Consider the following 6,785-nt stretch of genomic DNA (forward strand, 5'->3'; position numbering starts at 1 on the left):
AAGAAGAGGTGTATATGTTGCAGCCACCTGGTTATGAGGATGTGGGTCACCCCGAGCATGTTTGCAGGTTGAAGAAAGCCTTGTATGGCTTAAAGCAAGCACCAAGAGCATGGTCTGACAAGATTTCTAAATATCTTGTCACTATTGGCTTTCATGTAGCCAATGCAGATTTCTCGCTGTGTATGTGAGACATGGTGATAGAGGAGTTGTGCTTGTTGTCATCTATGTAGATGACTTGATCATTACGGGTGACCATGATGCAGAGATCTTTGATGTAAAGATCTTGCTTAGACAGAAGTTCGAGATGAAGGATCTGGGGGAGCTCAGATATTTCTTGGGCATTGAGGTGATTAGGTCACCACATGGTATTGGATTACTGCAGAGACAGTATGGCTTGGACATGTTGTCCAAGTATGGTATGACAGGCTGTAAGCCTATTTCTGTGCCATTGGATCAGAATGGCAAGTTGAGTGCAGATTCAGGAGAGATCTTGGAGGATCCTACTATGTACAAGCGCATAGCAGGAAGTTTGATCTACATGACAATCACGAGACCAGATTTGAGCTATGCTGTTCGGTTTATGCAGGTTCACGAAAACCGCATTTGGATGCAGTGAGACGCATACTGAGGTATGTGAAGTCTACTTTGCATTGTGGACTATTCTATGAGACTTGGACAGAGATATGTGTACATGGGTACACAGATGCTGATTGGGCTGGTAGTATCTCAGATAGAAGATCTACCAGTGGATTTATGTTTTCTTTGGGGAGTGCTGCTGTGACTTGGAGCAGCAAGAGGCAGCCTGCGGTTGCTCTATCGAGTACAGAGGCCGAGTACAGAGGAGCTGCTATGGCAGCATGTGAGGTAGCTTGGTTGAGAAAGCTACTTGCAGATTTGGGTCTATCAGTGGATAGACAAGTTGTCATTTTTTGTGACAACATTAGCAGTATACAGTTGGCCAGGAACCCAGTATTTCATGCTCGTACGAAGCATATAGAAGTCCACTCTACCACTTTGTCAGAGAGAAGGTCTTGGCAGGAGACCTTGACCTTGTTTATGTCAGCACAGAGGATCAGGTAGCTGACATCTTCACCAAAGCATTGGGTACAGAGAAGCTCCGCAGATTCAGGGCTTCGCTTGGTGTACATGAGATGGAGTTGAGCTCGAGGGGGAGTGTTGAGATATCGAGCTCGTCTAGTGAGGTAGTGGACACTGATGACCCGCCTGGGGGATAGACCCCACACTTACACCACTGGCATGGTTGGTGAGATCTTGGGTGATATGCGGCCAGTGGGATGACAGGCTGTGTGACAGCCATTCTAGAGACTGGCATAGTTATAGCGCTAGCTCATTTAGTCGGGTTCACACTATAGAGAACCCGTGTATGTATTTTGGTTGAGTACCTTTCATATTGTGTGTACTGTTATTCTTGTATATGGGGTGTTGAGTGTTGAGTGAAGAAGAAGAAGATTTTCAGCCTCTCACCTTGTGTGTTCTCTATTAGGGTTTTGTGAGTGTGTGTGTGTGCTTGCAAGAGCTCAAGTTCGCTTCCCCCCTGCATCTTTTCAATTGGCTCATCCAAATATAGTTTTTCTTGTAGCTCACCATGCAAGAATGCATTTTTTACATCCATCTAATGCAAAACCCAACCTTTTGATGCAACCACCTATAATAATAGTTCTCACGGTGGTCTTGCCATCTTGGCAATGGGGTTGAATGTCTCCTTATAATCAATGTCATAGGTCTTAGCATAATCTTTGGTAAACCAATCTCGCCTTGTACTTGCTAATGCTTCCATCTGAGTTGTGCTTCACTTTGTAGACCCACTTACATCCAATAGTCTTTTTACCCTCAGGAAAAGGCACCAATTCCAATGTCTTATTTATATCCAATGTAGCCATTTCTTTATCTATGGCTTTCTCCCAATGTACATGCCTAGCATCATCCTCAAAACATGTGGGTTCAACCTCTTGCACCTTGCACAACCTTTGCCATGTATGCATAATGGTGAGCTATATAACCATCATACATCAATCTTTGAATAGGGTTTTTGACCCTACCCAACCTGTGTGGTCGGGTAGGGTTTTTTACCATACCCCACATGTGTTCTTGGATTTATCCCTGGTGTCCTTGCGGTTTTCTTAGCCTTCCTTGCACGAGGTGTCCTGATAGCTGGAATCCTAAACTCCTCATCAAGGCTCTACTTTGTGCCACTGCACTCTCCATCAATATATGAATACCTTGATGAAATATCAAGCATACCAAGAGACCCATCAACCTTCTCTTTACCATTATGTGATGCACTTGCTCATGAATCTGCAGGACTGATTTTGTAACACAATTTGCTACCACTCCATGATCTATCTGTTAGAAGTCATCTCCTATCTTTATCTAGACACCATGGCCTTTGTTGTGGGTGTGCCCGCCCTTGTAGGTGTTTTTCTCATTTTTCCTCACTCCCCATATTTTCCCATTTATCTGTGGCTTGGGGGAGCAGTGGGCGCATACATCTTCTAGCCGACTGTACTCGACTGCTGTACAGAGCTCGCCAACTGCTCTATGCGGCAGGTCGTGGAAGTTTTGTACCTGTCGACTGCCTTTTTAGAGCAGGCCGACTGCTACTTGGGGGCCATATAAAATGGCCCCACACCCCTTGCCATTTATTGTCTTGTAGTCTTGTATTTGGGACTCTTCTTGTGTATATAGAGTAGAGTTACACGCCTCTCTCTCCATTGCTATCTATTTTCTGCACTTGCTCTTGTGTTTCTAGATTTTGTCATCATCTCCGCTGCGTATTCTGACATGGTATCAAAGCCCTAGGCTCTTGATAGTTCTTGGGAGTTGTGTGAGCAAGAGGGAGACTATTGCATTGTTGATTAGTGGACTGTTTTGGACTGTTCGGGAAGAGGAGAAGCAAGAGGACGGCGGGCTGATTTGTTGGACAGCCACTTGGAGGTGTAAGTTCTTCTTTGTTTCCACCCACCCACCCTTTTTTAGTTACATCCCCGCAATGGTAGATTTATTAGAGATGGCTAAGAGACATGTGAAGATCCCAACACTCCCCACGTTCCCGGTGGACCGTTAGTTGGACGGGAACAACTACGGCATATGGAAGGTTATGATGGATTCTGTTCTGGAGTCTTACGACCTTGCTGATTTCATTGTTATTGGGATTCCACGGTCGGAGAGGAAGGGGAGTTACCGTCGATTCGTTTTTTAAGGACCGAGAGGCACAGGCACAATAATGGGATCGTGTCAATGCCAAGGTCTGCTCATTTATCTTCCTCAACTGCACACCGTAGGTAATCAATCATGTAAAGCATATGACGCTGGCCAGAGGTATATGGCAGCATTTGGCTTCTCTTTACAACAGGGTATCGCCCATGAAGAGGATTTCCTTAGACGTACAGATGCTTGTTATGAACCTTACAAAGTCATCGACGATGCACGAGCATATCAACAAGCTACAGGCTCTTCAGCAACAACAACAGCAGTAGGAAGTTCTTTAGGGGCTGGGAAGGAGTTATCATTGGAGGACATGGCCATAACGTTGCTGTCACATTTGCCCTCTCAATACTCAGCATTTTACTCGTCTTTGATTACTAGTGGCAGGCTTAGCACCATCACGTGGGAGGAGCTTGTGCCCATGGTCTTGGACCAAGAGGAAAGATTCTCGAACCCTCCTCAGGGTGGAAGTTTGGAGGCCTTAACTGGCCAACGGTCAAAAGGCTGTAACAAGGGCAAAGGGAAGGCTTCAATGGAGAAGTCTTCTGAGCAAAAGTTTGATCTGACCGCGAGAAACTAAAGGCAGAGAGGACCTGTAAATGATTGTGGTGAGAAAGGCCACTATTGGAGGCAGTGTCCCAAAGTGGACGACCAAGAAGGGTGAACACTCCTCAGCAGCAACCATGAAGACTCCAGCTTTTATGCACTTGGAGGTGATGGACACCGATGTTTCATTTTCTTTAGGCAGGGAGGAGGTTGGAGGACTCTCTGCTCTACGAATACTCGGAAGTGGATTCTAGACAGTGGTGCTTCCAAGCACATGACTCCTTCTCGTTTAGATTTATAGGATCTCTGCAGGTATTCTGTTCACATTCTTACTGGGGATACATCCACTATCCCAGTTCACAGTGAGGGGAGGTTGGAGATAGTTCCCGATGTGGCAGAGAGGGGAAGCATTCCTCCTCCCAGGTGTTGTATGTTCCATCACTTGGTTTTCATCTATTGTCAGTGCATCAGGTTTGTAAGACTAGTGTACGGGTGGAGTTTGATGAGCATTTTGTTGCTCTCTGGGACAAGGCAACAGGCCAAGTTGTATGGGAAGGCAGAGTGGAGAATGGAGTTTACAAGCTTTCAACACTCTCTCTCCTAGGTCCTCAGTTTTGTGATGAGTGGCAGTCTAGTAATGGCCACTTAGGTGTGGATACGCTGCAAGTGCAGGCTTTCTCGGACCAAATGGTGGATAGCTTGCCAGTTGATCGCAACATTTGGCAAAAACTTTCCAGTACTGATGTTGGTAGTTCTTGTGTTCGTCAGTCACACAGAGGAAACTTTACAGGTAACCTATGCTCTGATGTCTCGTAGTTTTTAGGACAAAGAAACTCCTATAGATGAGGATGTTCTTTCCATGGGGACCTCTTGGAAAGCCAGGCAGGTAGCAATTGATTACTTGCAAAAGGAGGTGGATTCTCTAGGCTTAGTGGTTTCAGATTCAGAGGGGGTGGTTAACAGGTATCAAAAGGCCTTGCGTGGTCTTGAGCACGTTTCCAGGACTTGGCTTCCCACCGTAACAGGTGTTAATCCTTGTGTGAGCAATGTGATGCCTCTTTGACTCGAAAGCAAAATGGTTCATTGATTTGGTTGATGGACACCAGATTGGACGTGAGCTTCTTGATGAGGCTATTGAGCTCTTGTTTGCAGATGACTCTTTGGGAGAGGCAGGATTATGTATCTTGTGGTTTTTGCAGCATGCGAAGGATCATGAACTCTTTACATAGGAGGGGGATTGATGGCTGGAGTCCGACTCCACGGATGGAATGACTCAGTTCAAGGAGGAGATTCAGACACACGAGGAGTTCTACTTCAGGCCTAGGAGCAATTTTAAGGAACAGTAAGAGGTAGCCATCTTTTGCCTCGTTTGACGATAGAGGCAGAGTACCGGGCTGCTTGTGGTGCTACTTGTGAGAAGGTGGTGAGGTTGCAGAGATTGCATGGCAGGATTGGGCTTCCACTAGTAGAGGAACCCACGGTCATCCAGAGGCACTTTGTTCATGAAAAGATTGTTGCTAATGACATCTTCCTAGAGTTTTGTTTGACGAAGGACAGTACGGTGGACCTCTTCTTCACGAAGTTGCTATCTCAGGCTTTGCTCAAGCGGCGGCACCCCAGCTCCCTGTGGGGTTGGTTTCACAGTAGCCAAGAGCTGAGAGGGGGTGTTAGAAGTCATCTCCTGTCTTTATCTAGACACCAGGGCCTTTGTTGTGGGTGTGCTCGCCCTTGTATGTGTTTTACTCATTTTTCCTCACTCCCCATATTTTCCGTGGCTTGGGGGGGCAGTCCAAAGCTGGCATGCGCATACAACTTCTGGCTGATTGTACCCGACTGCTCTACAGAGCTGGCCAACTCATGTTTGCTAGCCGACTGGTCTATGTGGCAGGTCGTCGTGGAGATTTTGTACCTGTCGGCTGCCTTTGGAGCAGGCCGACTGCTACTTGGGGGCCATATAAAATGGCCCCACACCCCTTTCCATTTATTGTCTTGTAGTGTCTTGTATTCGGGATTCTTCTTGTGTATATAGAGTAGAGTTACATGTCTCTCTCTCCATTGTTGTCTATTTTATGCACTTGCTCTTGTGTTTCCAGATTTTGTCATCATCTCTGCTGCGTATTCTGACACTATCAACAAACCTACTACTAGAGGGCTCTCTCGGTCGACTCATGATGACTGTGATTAACTGACCTATATTCTGTGCAACGAAATTAAAAAAGTGAGTAAACATTTCACTTCTCTCTTTCATGTGATGAAATATACCCACATCGTACGTATGTGGTCATCAATGAAAATACATAGTAACGATATCCTCCCATTAGTGCCGCCTTTGTTGACCACCATACAACTAAATGCACCATATCAAGTGCTCTCTTACTTACATTCTTGTCATGTGAAAATATATTCTTTGTTTACATACATTATGCATTCCATCCACCTTAAACTTTCGTAAACCTATAACAATTTTTAAATTCTTCATAGACTTCAATCGCTACTCATTCACATGACCAATACGTTTGTGCCAGATATCTATATCGGCCACAACACGTACACCTTGTGCAAACATAGTAGCTTTCACCTCAGGCATACTTACATCTAAAGTAAACACTCTGGCCACTCTTATTCCCTTTAGAACCAAATGACATTTATTATTGAAGTCCTCAACATAGCACCAGTCAAGGGTTGAAGTATACCTACAAACCCTGCTCAATTAGCTACCCAACAAAAACTAAATTCTTTGTTAAATTAGGCACATGAAATATATCAGCCAAGTATCTCATCTTACCATCCTGCATAGCCAATGGTACATTCCCAATGTGAGCAATAGGATAAGTCGTGTCACCCATCGTCTCTCCACATAACCTAGTTTTTTTAGATTTTTGACATCTCTAAACCACTCACCATGATAGGTCATATGGTTCAAGGCTCCCAAATCCACATACCATACATCATCACCATTTGTGCATACATCTACGGTCACTGAATTTAACAATTTCTTCATAACAAACAAATGC

This window comes from Cibotium barometz, chromosome 32 (genome assembly GCF_041138505.1).
Source record: "Cibotium barometz isolate CiBa-2024 chromosome 32, ASM4113850v1, whole genome shotgun sequence".
In the NCBI taxonomy this organism is placed as follows: domain Eukaryota; kingdom Viridiplantae; phylum Streptophyta; class Polypodiopsida; order Cyatheales; family Cibotiaceae; genus Cibotium; species Cibotium barometz.